At 39.9% G+C, this 12,923-nt stretch overlaps 1 protein-coding gene across 1 annotated transcript in view; it reads right to left on the bottom strand.

Annotated features, from left to right (window-relative positions):
• LOC148941458 (transcription factor Dp-2-like) overlaps positions 1-8,618 on the bottom strand; it is an 83,162-nt gene extending 74,544 nt beyond the window's left edge. The window contains exon 1 of the mRNA XM_089104492.1: positions 8,542-8,618. The gene's annotated coding sequence lies outside the window, so the exon portion shown is untranslated. The remainder of the gene's footprint in view (positions 1-8,541) is intronic.
• Positions 8,619-12,923: the final 4,305 nt, after the last annotated feature.

Genomic DNA, 12,923 nt, shown 5'->3' with positions numbered 1-12,923 from the left:
TATTCAATTTAAGCTTTCCTCGTTTTAGGATCTATTTATTCATTTATATTAGTGCCTGTTGCAAGTTTATTTGCTATGATTGTTCATTTAATTTATGTTCGTTTTGGGTTTCATTTATTCCTTTATAGTAATTTCTGGTTGTTTTGTGTTCGGGTTATTGTAGGTTTCTATTTCTTCTGATCTTAAGTTTAGTATGGCTTTTGCTTTTCTTTTAAAAAAAAAGCTTAGTATGGCCTTTACCTTTCTTTGAAAAACTTAATTTATGGAAATTTTTTTTTAATTAATTACAATAAATGAACGAGTCAAACTCAAAACAAGCAACAATTAACATAAGTAGGGAACACAGCCGCCATGCCTTCTCAAGAACAGAATATAATTTTCACTTTACTGAAAAAAAAAATTATTTTCACTGTTTTGACTTTAATAAATAAAAATCATTAATACTTTAAGGAATAAATGTCGGTATATTTGTTATTGTGAAAGACTGAAATCGTAGAATGTCGATATTCACCGGTTAATGTCCGAAATTAATTCTTTTCTCCTTGGATTTAGTCAACTTTTTCAGTTTTATGCAAGGTTTGATGGTGATAGGTTAGGTTGGGTTAGGTTTTCAACCCATTTCTGAGATTTATAACCTAATTTAACCTAACCTATCTTTAACTTTTACCATCAAACCTTGCATAAGAATGACAAAGCTGACTGGCAAAGCTGATTGAATCCAAGCAGAGAAAAACGAATTTCGGACATTCACTGCTGAATGTCGACATTTACTAGATTTCGGTCTTTCACCCTAACATATGCATATTAAACTGACAATCCATGGTCATCAGTTTTTTTTCAGTAAAGTGCAAAATTTTGCTCGTTATGAGTTAGATTCGTTAATTTATTGTAATTTCTGTTCGTTTTTGGTTTCATTTATCTATTGATGGTGATTTACGGTAGTTTCATGCTCCGAAGATTAATTGAATTTATTTCTGCCCTTAGCTTGCGTAGTAGCAACATTTATAGTAGCAATAGTAGCATTAGTATCAGTATGAACATAGCCTCTACGGTTTCTTCAACATCCCCTTCAACACACGCTGAAAGTTTCAACTTAATACCATCAACCTTTCCTGAAGCATTGCTGGCACGTCCTCTTGACCACCTGTGTGGGCATAGTGTGTTCCGATTTAGTTCAATAGTTTCAATATTCCCCAAATTTTTCGCCTCAACACCCTTAGGTTTAGTAGCAGTAGTAGTAGTACCAACAGTAATAGTAGTAGCACTAGTAGAAGTAGTAGCAGTAGAATTAACTGTAGTAGCCTTAGCTTCAGTGGCAGTAGTAGTAGTAGAAGTAGTAATAACAGTAGCAGTAGTAATTTTATGAGCAGAATCAGTAGCAATAGGATAAAAATATTGTCTTTTGGTTTGTTCAACATCCCCCACAACAAACCCTGTGAGTTTCAACTTCAAACACCAAACTGCTCCTGAGATATTGCTGATACGCCCTTTTGACAACCTGCATGCAGATGGCGTGTTGTGATTCAGTTCACCTCCCTCCTCAACATTCCCTGAAAATTTCACTTTTATACCCTTTGTCATAGGTGTAACAGTAGTCACAACAGTAGTATTAGTATTAACAGTAGCAGTATTAGTAGTAATACCACTAGTACTAGTAGTAATGACACTAGTACTAGTAGCAGCCCTAGCATTAACATAGTGGTAATGTAGTAGTAAATGTAACAGTGGGAGTAGTAGTAGAGTCAGTAATAGCGCGCACAAATTGCATTTTGTTCAATTGATCTTCCCCTTTAAGCATTCTCTAAAAGTTCCAACTTAATACCCAAATCTATTCTTAATATACGCTCTTTTGACGATGTGCATGCACATAATGTATTTTAATTTAGTTCACATTTCCCCTCAATATTGTAAATGTAGTAGCATGTAAGTAGTAGTAGTAGCAGTGGTGGTAGTTGTAGTAGTAGTAGCAGTTCCAAATTAATATACTCAGTCATTCCTGAGTTACACCCTATTAACAACCCATATACAAACAACGTGTTTTGATTTAGTTCAACACTCCGCTCAACATTCTCTGAAAGGCTCACCTGAATGCCCTTTGTCTTTTTGGAAAGTAAATTTCCAATATGCATACCTTTCTCAGTAACATATACAAATGTAAACAATGAACAAATTGCCTAGCTTACAGCCTTTGACCTGAGGGCTGGGAGGGGGTTGACATCCCCAAAGGCATAATTACTGATCCTTTCAACAATGCTGAAGAAAATAGATGTCTCAAAATTGTGATTGGATGTTTATTTTTGGAAATGATGGGCGTGGGGGAGGGCTGAATGCGGGTTGCCCTCAAATCACTTTTGACTCTTTAAAAGGGCAATATTACTTCCAATTTCCAATCCAATGAGCCCCATCCGAAGTTTATACGACTAACCATTCCATAAGAACTGTACATGCCCCCGGGGCATAGCTTACAACCCTTGTCCCTGGGCTCTGCGGGGTTGTGTCAACCTGGAGGCATTGTTAAATGTTCTTTTGAATATTTTGAACAAAATGGCTATCTCACTATTTCGATCGAATACGTTTGGGAAAAAGAGGGTGTCAGGGAGGGGGCTAGTTGCCCTCCGTCAGTTTTGACTATTAAAAGAGAGCTATAACTTCCAATTTCCAATTAAATGAGCCTCCTCTAAAGTTTATACAACCACCCCTTCCATAAAAACTTTTATGCCCACAGGGCACAACTTACAATTCTAGCCCCCAGGTTCTGAGGGGTTATTTCAATCCCGAAGGCATTGTTATATGATCTTTAGACTATTTTGAACAATTGGCTATCTCAAAATTTCTATCAGATGTATTTGGAGAGAAGAGGACGTGGGGGGTGGCTACTTGCCCTTCGATCGCTTTCGACACTTCAAAAGGCAGCTAGAACTTCTGATTTCCAATCCAACGACCCCCTCCGAAGTTTACATGACCACCCCTTCCATAAAAACCTCATATGTTAATAATAGGCAATTGTTATAGCTTATAGCCCTTGCCCTAAGAACTTTGGGGGTGTCATCCTCAAAGACATAATTACTGGACCTTTCAACTACGCTGAACAGAATGGCTATCTCAAAATTTTTATTGGATGCGTTAGGGGAAATGATGGGCGTGGGGGGCTGGTTGTCCTCCAATCACTTTCGACTATTAAAAAGGGCACTAGTACTTTTTATTTCCAATCAATAGAGCGCTTTTCGAAGTTTCACATCGCTCTTTACTTAGGCACCGCTATTGCGCAGCCTATGATTATTACTACTTAAGATTGTTCACTGGCACTTAGCAATGGGACACAACTACAAGTGTTGGGGGTATTGTATGCCTACCTTCACGTGGTGCCCCTGAGTGTACCGAATTTTTAATACTTGCTGGGGAGAAATGGTTTGGTCCGGAATTCACGCAGTCGTAGGATGTTGATGTCGGAGTCCGTATCCTTTCTAGTAAATGGCGTTAAAGCCCTTGGTGAAGTCAAAAATCTAGAGCCAGAAATGGCGAGGAGGACAATAGGAGGTAAACCAGGAGGCTTCTTGATGAACTTCTAAATCCAGCGCGAGAAATCATGTGGGGTAAACCAGAAGGTAGAGGGTAGACACTTCCAGGGATCAGTTACCTATATGGGTTCTTGGGCTGGTCCATTCAATCTGGCTGAGTCAAACCTCACACTCTTACTTGGGGACCGGATACAGCTAAGTTAAGCCAACGCCCCAAATTCAGGCTTCTCTCCACTTTATCTTTGCCCCTGAAGCAATGAATGAGGAACATTGCTGAGGGTGAGATAACTGTGGTGGATGTTAGTCACAAAAGAACCTTGCCATTGTTAAGCTCTGGATGAGGAATTGGGGGAAAGGGCACAGGGAATAAAACCCGGTTGTTTCCATGTCCGAAGCCACCATCAAGAGAGGCGCCCGAACCATAGCTCGTCACTCAGGAGGCTGTCCAATCATAGGTTGAATTCTCTGGTGCAGCCAATAAGCATCAGATGGCAAACCAGAGCAGATTACTGAGAGTAGAGGCCAAGTCTTGTAGAGTCCTTGTGTCGTCAAAAACCAAGATTAAGAGAAGCTTTCTTATTTTTGTGATGGAAAGAAAAAGCAATGACTGCAAAATCACTGATCAAGGATCCCCATCCAAAAAGGCCATTAGCATGGAAAAAGAGAAGTTGCTGCAAAGCAACTAAGAATTCTTGGAAGTAGTCATTGAACAAGGATTCCCTAGCCCGGAACCAACAAAGGCAGAGGTATTGGGAAGTTCTGGAGGAGAGAGGAATGCAGTGGATAGGAGCTTCCACTCTCAGAACCAGCAAGCAAGCCAGACTCAGTGCCAATCCTGACAGAACCTTAAGAGGGGTGATGATCTATGGGAGAAATCCCAGTGCAAAAAAAAAACAGAGATTCAGAAGGGAAGCTAGATGGCAGCTATGTATGAATTGACAATGAATTACTTTTCAGTCAGTTTTTGTGCAAATGAACTGTTGTTATAATACATTTGAGTAAGAACGTGTCTAGGAAGGTTAAACACTATTCCCCCTTCTTGGAGGGCACACTCCCCTCCCCTTCTAGAAGGGTTTTTAAGGAACTCTTCAGATTTTTGTTCAGAAAACCACATCAAAGTACATGAAATGGAAACTTTGGTACAAAATTACACCTTTTTTTGGCATCAAAATTGTTCTGGAAAAATCATCTGATAGCATCTAAAGGGTGTGGACAGTGTGCACCTATCTTGATTAGCAACATGAACACCAAAACCTAGATTATCAGGATATTTCTAATTGAATTGCTGGAGGTCAGGAATTGCTGAATTGCTAGGATGTGGAGGTCAGTAAATATTAATTAGGAAGAAATGGTAGAACATGATTCTAGATCCAAGGAGAGTATCAACTATGTTTCAGAGAAGGAATCAACTACAGAAAAGGACCCTATACAGGGTCCTGTATGCTTCTGAAGAATATATTTACATACTTTTTCACACAGGGGAGATTTAAAAGCCCAAGAAGTGGCCATGTCAAAGTTTTGTAATCATGCACTTTGCTTTTCTTCTACTGCTCTCTAGAAACATATGCTTATTTAAAAAAAAGGCATAGAAGGAACCAGAAGAGTAAACCTTGAGTCTTAACCAGGGGTCCTCTAATCTAAACTCAGGTCTCAAATGTAAGGAGTTTTGATAAGCCCTCAACAATTGATGATGACATACTTCAGGAAAAATAAATCAATATGTATGACACACTGAGGCATTTTTCTTTTGTTTTTATTAAGCTTCTTTCATCTCAAGTCTCAAAAGTAAGGATTTTTTTGGCAAATCCTCAACAATTGATGATGTCATACTTCAAGAAAAACAAATAAACACACATGAAAATGCAATTTTTTGACAAAACTACTTTTGAAGCAACATACACCCAAGGAGAAAATCTCTCAATTCCCTCTTCAGGTTTTCTATTTGCACCAATAATAGGTAAGAAAATTTTAATCAAAATTCCATATTGCCAGGCCATAAAATAATAGATTGGTCCCCAAGTTTTTACTGAATTACATCCGTCATCTGAAAAGAGCTATTTTTACAAAAATGTTATGGCTTTAGACAATAGCAAACATGTTGGTCACCTCTTGAGTTTTTATGAAAATGGATCCTAGGTATATATGATATTATGAATTCACTGTTCTGGAAAGAACATGTATGCAGCATAGATCTAGTTTACTCAACCCTATTAGCCCCCCAAATATAACTGGTCATCAATACATCTAGTGACACCCAACAAGGAAACCAAACTGTCCTGTATATATGAAAATAGTGATGATCCATTATGAACTGTGATATAAATTTGTGTAAACTGTCCTGTTGTTAACTGTTGTTATGAACTTTGTTAACTGTCCTGTATATATGTAAATAGTGATGATCCATTATGAACTGTGATATAAATTTGTGTAAACTGTCCTGTTGTTAACTGTTGTTATGAACTTTGTTAACTGTCCTGTATATATGTAAATAGTGATGATCCATTATGAACTGTGATATAAATTTGTGTAAACTGTCCTGTTGTTATGAACTGTGTTAACTGTCCTGTATATATGAAAATAGTGATGATCCATTATGAACTGTGATATAAATTTGTGTAAACTGTCCTGTTGTTAACTGTTGTTATGATCTTTGTTAACTGTCCTGTATATATGTAAAAAGTGATTATCCATTCATGAACTCTGATATGAAATTGTGTTAAGTGTCCTGTTGTTAACTGTTGTTTTTAACTGTATAAACTGTCCTGTATATATGTAAATAGTGATCCACTGATGAACTGTGACATGAAGATTATAAAGTCAACATTACCAGGCAACATCTATAGGCTCTTTAACCTCAGTTGCTAGAAGATGCACTTTAAAGTAATTAAGGTAATAAAACAAAAGAAAATGACTCAGTGTGTTTTCAATAGTCATTCAGGAATCAACCCACAGCTCAGTTCACATACTAGATAGTTATGTTCAAGTTCCTACCCCCTGAATCTCACTCATCTGCAAGACTCAAACAATTATGAGAAGATATCTTAACTACAGAAAAAAAACATTCAAATATCGCTTTCATGGGTGTAGGGAGGGGGGGGGGCAGCTGCCCCCACTAGACCTTCAAATTTACATTAGATATGGCTGAAAAAGCAGATGGTTGGAAAAGCAGTTGATAAAATGCCCTCCATCACACTATCAACTGCCCCCCCCCCTAGACAATATGCTGCCTATGCCCATGATGGCTTTATCTGCTTCTCAAGTACCATATGCTTGGACAAGGTTGGTCTTAGGACTTTCTATCAGGTTCTAGGTGAATATTTTTTTAAAGGCAAGCCAGGTGTAGAACCTTCTAAGCCTTACAAGAAAAGATGGGTCAAAACAATAGCTTGAAAACACCACTGGATCCTATATGGGCCATATATCCAGTATTTCAAGTTTTAATGATGGATCAAAGCAATTTCCCAACTTATAAAGAAGTCTCTCTTCTATAGTGCTTATTTTTACCCAAGTCAGGTTTTGGTAACTAGAGACATAGCAGCTCTTTTATAATTGTACACAGGTCAGCCAAAAATGGTAAGGGAAAGGAATCAGATAATTTTTTTAGGGGGGGGGGGAGAACAGAAAAAGTCCAGTTGTATCACAATTTTCTATACTAGAGGGGAACATATTCTAATGAACTAATATTGGGAACCAAGGATATTTCTATCTGTCTCTACATGGTGTTAGCAGCTTCATCATGAGAAAAGGCATGCTCAGAGCAGAAACAGAACTAATGCTTGGGGGCACTGATAAAAATTGGGCTCCCCCATTGACATTTTCACCCCTCAAAACCTGTAAGTAGTGAGGAAGAAATTTTAATTAGCTTAGGGGGAGGGCAATTACCCCTAAAACTAACCCCTGGATCTGTCCCTAAGGTTGCTTATAGGGCAGGAATCAAATAGGGAAAAAAAAATTAAATTTACCATTCCATTGTCTTCCAAAACATAGTAATCACAGCTATCATAACTGCATCACAGCCTCTCCCCATAATGGATCAGATGCAGCCCAAGACTAGGCTATAAAGATGTTTTTTTTACTTCTTCTAATTGGCTTTATTTGATACTATGAACCAACAACTGATAAAAAAAAAGCAGAAAATAATTGCAAACCTAAAAAATAAGCAAAGTTTGCATATATCCTAAGGCCACATCTGGTTTCATTAAGGGGGGAGGCAAGGAGCAATGAAACAGCAATGAAGATTATAACAAGAATTTTACAAGTTCTATTTCTATCTAACCTGCAGGCATGAACCATGTCAGGTCAGGAAAACAAGGAAGTTAAAACAAGTTAACATACACACATTTCAAACTTTCTAATAATCCATTAAATACAAACCAAAACAAGAGGGTGTCAATGGTCTTGCTAGCTCTTTCCAGCTGGGAATCCCAACTTGGGATGTCTATAGGGGGTCTCCAGGTCAATCCCCAGACTCAGGCATTCCTAGGTTAAGTAACTAGGAATTTACTATGATTTCTAGCACTTCCATAGGGTAGCCTACTAGTTTTTCCAACTTTTTTATGCTATTTAACCCTCCAACCCCCCCCCCCCCCCCCAAAAAAAAATAAGTAAAAATCCTGCATAGCCTACATGTTACCCACCTCTCACATAGAAATCCCAGAATCAACAATAAAATAGATCTCATAATTAATGAATAAAGTTATAGGGTTCAAAATCTATTGAAAGCAGGTCTAAGACTCCTTCAACAGCCCCCTAGCCTAAGGTGGCTTGTAAAAAAAAAGCAGAAAAATATAACCTACATAAATGAGTGATTTCCATTTATTTTGAAGAATAAAACTAGGCCATGGATGATCTAAGCTAGGCCTACTTATGGTATAGGCCTAAGCATAGACCTGTCATACACAATAAGCCTATACTAAAACTTGAGGGTGAAATATAGATAGGCTAAGTCCAAAGCACAAAAAAATATTAGTGGATGAATGGTAATGCGAATAAACTAAAAATATTGTTTCAAGTTGAAACTTACCGCGAAAATGAATGCTTGTACCAAGATTAAGCGCCTATCTTAAATTTTTTTAAATTATTTGCAAATCTCGACGTCACTACGGAATAGCATTGTGTTTAACGGCGTACCAAGAAAAGATGCCGCTTTTTGAAGTTAAAAATTAAAGACTAAAATAAATTTGGCTGTGGAGGAAAGAGCCGTGAATTAAATATAGATACAGACAAGAGCCAGATGGTAAAGAGATTTTGAACAGAATATAATTGTAACGGCTAGTGTGGTGTTGCTGTAAATTGGGACCAACGCCCCAGAATTCCAGTAAGCACGGGATAGTGGTTAAAACCAGTCTGGGCAAGGGCCTCGTTGAAACGGCGAAAGATAGGGTAACCGTCCGATGGGTCATCAATAGAACAGAGACCCCGGGGCTCGAAATGATATTTAACTTAAGACCCATCATGCCCTGAATACATGGCTGTGTCCATGTTATTTATTCACTTATTCCCTTTTCTACGGGACATAAGATGCAGATATGTATGATTACCTACTGAGTCACCTTCCCAGTAGGGGCCCCCTCCATACTACTAAGATCGTACCCAGGTTGCGGATAGGGAAACGTCCTACAAATATGCAGCGTACCTCCCACAAATGGAGGCGAGGACCAAGGGGGACCTAGCCCCTGGGGGTCCATAAATTGAAACCGGGGTACCCTCGCCGGGGGGCTATAAACACAGCTGGAGGAAGATAAAGGCCCTTCTCATGCACACTGAGCTGGTCCCACCGGCGTGTGGACACATCCCATTAGTTGCGAACCTTCTTCCAGCAAGGGGTTAAATTGTAAGGTATTGCAGTATACCATCGTGGGATGATCCTCTCCAGAGGGACAACTGTGAAAGGGCAGAAGATCCAGACTTGAACAACGGAATCTGCATGTTGGGTATGCGGTGGTTTGCTCCACATAACCACTCAGGGGTTGGCATTTAATGTCCGCAGAGCTTGAGAGTCGTAGGTACCGCAAGGTGCCGACTCCTGCCCCTATTAGGGTCACCACCACCCTTGCCGAGGTTAAGTCTGAGGTCTTATGACCGCTCCTTATCTGATGAGGCAAAGTTTGTCTTAGGAGTTCTTTTGTCCGCTGTCTGGGACCCACAGCCCATTCAGCCGGTATTTACCTAGTTTTCAAACCGAAAGAACAGCCTCGGATCGGACTTGCTTCCAGAAGACGACCATATGCGCGTCCCAAGACATTTCAATTCTTACGGATACATTTACTGTTAGCCATTGCAATGTAAGTGGTTCTCGATCCCAGTTGGATCACCTTCAGGATATAATGAATGAGGTCTCCCCTTCTGTCATATGTGTATCCAAGACCAACCTAATTTCTGGCATCATTGTTAGTGAGGTCAACATTCCTGGTTACACTCTGCTAAGGCTGGATCACAAAAGCAAAGAAACTCGACTTTTGGTGGAGGTGGCGTTACTATGTACTAAGCAAAAGTTCCCTAAATCAGGTATTTAATCCAAAGAGACTTTAACATTCATCATGGAAACAGGATGAAAAGTCATACGACTGATGCTGGATCCGTTGCTCTGTTAGACCTGAGTCTTGCTTATGGCTTAAAACAGCTTGTTGAATTCGACACTTATATTGGCCCTCATGGATCATCCCGGCTTGATCTCTGCTTAACTGATCATTCGGATTCCTGTAGTGCCAAAACCTCTCCTTTTGTCAGCAACCATGTGGCATTTATAGCTCGTGGAAATCTCGAAATACCTCCACCTGTAAAGCATGAGCGGATCATCAGGCAGTATCACCGCACAGACTGGGATGGTCTGCGAAACCTCTTATCGACAAAGCCGTGGAGTAAATTTACAAAAAAAAAAAACAGAAAGCAACGGCACATAAGCCTTGGTTCAATGCTGGTTGTAGAAAGGCAACCAGGGCCAGAAAGAAGACTCACAAGAAATGGCGGTCGACTGAATCCGACGAGGACCGCGCTGCTTTTATTAGTGTTCAGAATGATTATGTTAAAGCCGCAGAACAAGCTAGAGACGATTACAAACATAAGTTTGTACACGAACTGAAAACATAACTGAAAAGCGGTGGTGGGGGTTTGTCAAAGAAGCTCTACCGTTATCCAAACCAACATCAATTCCCTCGCTTTATGTTGAAGGAATGATCATCCAGTGAGGGTCAGGCCAGGAAAAGGCAGATGCTCTTGCACAAGCTTTTTCAAAGGTCTCCCAGCTCGATGACACCGGAGTATCCCCCCCTTTCCGCCACAAACAGATGCGAAAATGACCATTGTTAACATGACTATCAGTAAGGTGCTCAGAACGCTAAGCCAGCTGGATGTCACCAAAGCTCCAGGACCTGACACGATTCCCAGTCTCATCCTCAAAAGATATGCCCCGGAACTTGCTGGTCCTCTCGCCTCTCTGTACAGGAAATGCTTTGCAGCGGGATCATTCCCGAAAGCCTGGAAAATCGCTCATTTGGTCCCTGTTCTAAAGGTAGAGTCTGACCTTTCTAATGTCGGATCGTATCGTCTAATAAGTCTGCTGTCCTGTGTAGGTAAAGTTAAGGAAAGCGTCATTAATAAGACCCTTTACCAATGCCTCAAGTCAAATTTGTTGTTGGAAGAAATGCAATACGGTTTCCGCAGAAAACAGTCTACACTAGACTGTCTGATTGCACAGTATCAAGACTGGGTTGAGTTTCTTTCTCACGGGCACGATATTCGCCTTCTCTTCTTTAACATGGCATAGCCTTTGATCGTGTATGGCACAAGGGACTTCTTTGTAAAGTTAAAGCCTATGGAGTTGATGGTCGACTATTTGAGGTGCCTGCTGACTTTCTTCGTAAACGTTCATTGCAAGTTGTCATAGACGACTTCATATCAAAAGAACACCCAGTTTTATCAGGAGTACTCCAAGGAAGTATTCTTGGGCCAACTCTTTTCTTGGTGTTCATAAATGACCTAGGGGACAACCTTGTGAAGAAACCTCACCACTTTGCTCATGAAATGACAACAAAAACATCAATTGCAAAGGACGACGATCCCAGCGAACCCCACAAGGAGCTTCAGGCTGGCCATGAGAGAATTGAGACGTGGGTAGACATATGGTTTGTCAGTTTTAACACGTCAAAAACGAAAGAGCTCCTAATTTCTAAGACACGTAATATGAGGGCTCATCCTGATTTCGTCTTCAAAGAAGAAGCAATAACACAAATTGACGCACTACGCCTACTTGGAATTAACTTTTCTTCGGATCTCTCACGGACTGAGCATCTCAGTAAAATTAGAGCCTCTTGCTCCAAGAAGCTAGGAATTATCCTAAGCTGCAAAAGTCTCTTCCCTGATAAGTCTATTCTGCCACTATTCATTTCGTGCATCAGACCTGTCATGGAATATACATGTCCTCTCTTTGATGGTACACCAAAAAGCGGCATCACTCCATTCCATCGGATTGAAAATCGAGTACTTCGTACAGCAACCTCTGGCAACACGAAAGCTAAAACCCCAAATTTGATCCAGGAACACTTCAACGTGACGTCCATGTTGGTTTTCTACAAAACCATGCATAACCCTCCATTAGAGGAGCTATCGAACCTCGTTCCTGACAGAGCAAAGCCCTTACGATCAACTCGCCGAAGTACAGCTCGTCAGGTTTACCTTCAGCAAGGTACTCCCCGCCAAGAATATCTGAAAACAAGCTTCGCCCGGTGATCCATTTTCACATGGAATAGCCTGCTGGCAGAGATAATCTCAGAAAATCCTTCCCTTGACGCGTTCAAGAGAAGGTAAACAAATTACCTCAGTGTTTGAAAAGGAGGTAATTATCAGGACTAACGGCATATCATCACCTGTGATGGAGCCTGTAATAAAAAAAATGTGACTTGAGGCCAAGCTTTCTTGAGGTTTTCGTCACTTGACAATCCACATTTTCATTTTAAAAATTAATAGTTGTATAAAGCAAAATGGGCATCGAATGGCCTGTGTAGCTCAGCTGTCTCTCGACCCTTTTCGGATCAATAGTTTGGTTGAATTGTTTTTATTTGAAATATAATATCGAAGCTAATTTAGTACAAAACCCATTTTTGTTATATAACAACTTTTGTTATGAATCCATGAGCAATCAGACTATTTTACTCATAACAGACAGTCGTATGCGTCAGATGGGAAAGCAAATGAAACGAGGCAATACACGTTTTGGCCAAAATCTATGCATTCCAATCATTGTTGCAGCTGCGGTTGCTAAATTTTACCTTGATGCATGGATGCCAACAGGGCTGGGGTTAGGGGCAATGTCCCCTCCCTTAGAAAACAAAAAGAAATTAAAGAATATGACATAATTTCTCTGAAAAGTGACATATATTTCTCAATGCTGTCATAAACCAAACTCAT

The sequence above is a fragment of the Artemia sp. Qi Xiang Cuo genome, chromosome 18, assembly GCF_049724085.1.
Source record: "Artemia sp. Qi Xiang Cuo chromosome 18, ASM4972408v1, whole genome shotgun sequence".
NCBI lineage: Eukaryota > Metazoa > Arthropoda > Branchiopoda > Anostraca > Artemiidae > Artemia > Artemia sp. Qi Xiang Cuo.
Note: the sequence above shows the minus strand (reverse complement) of the source record. Positions and strands in the feature narration are given on the sequence as shown.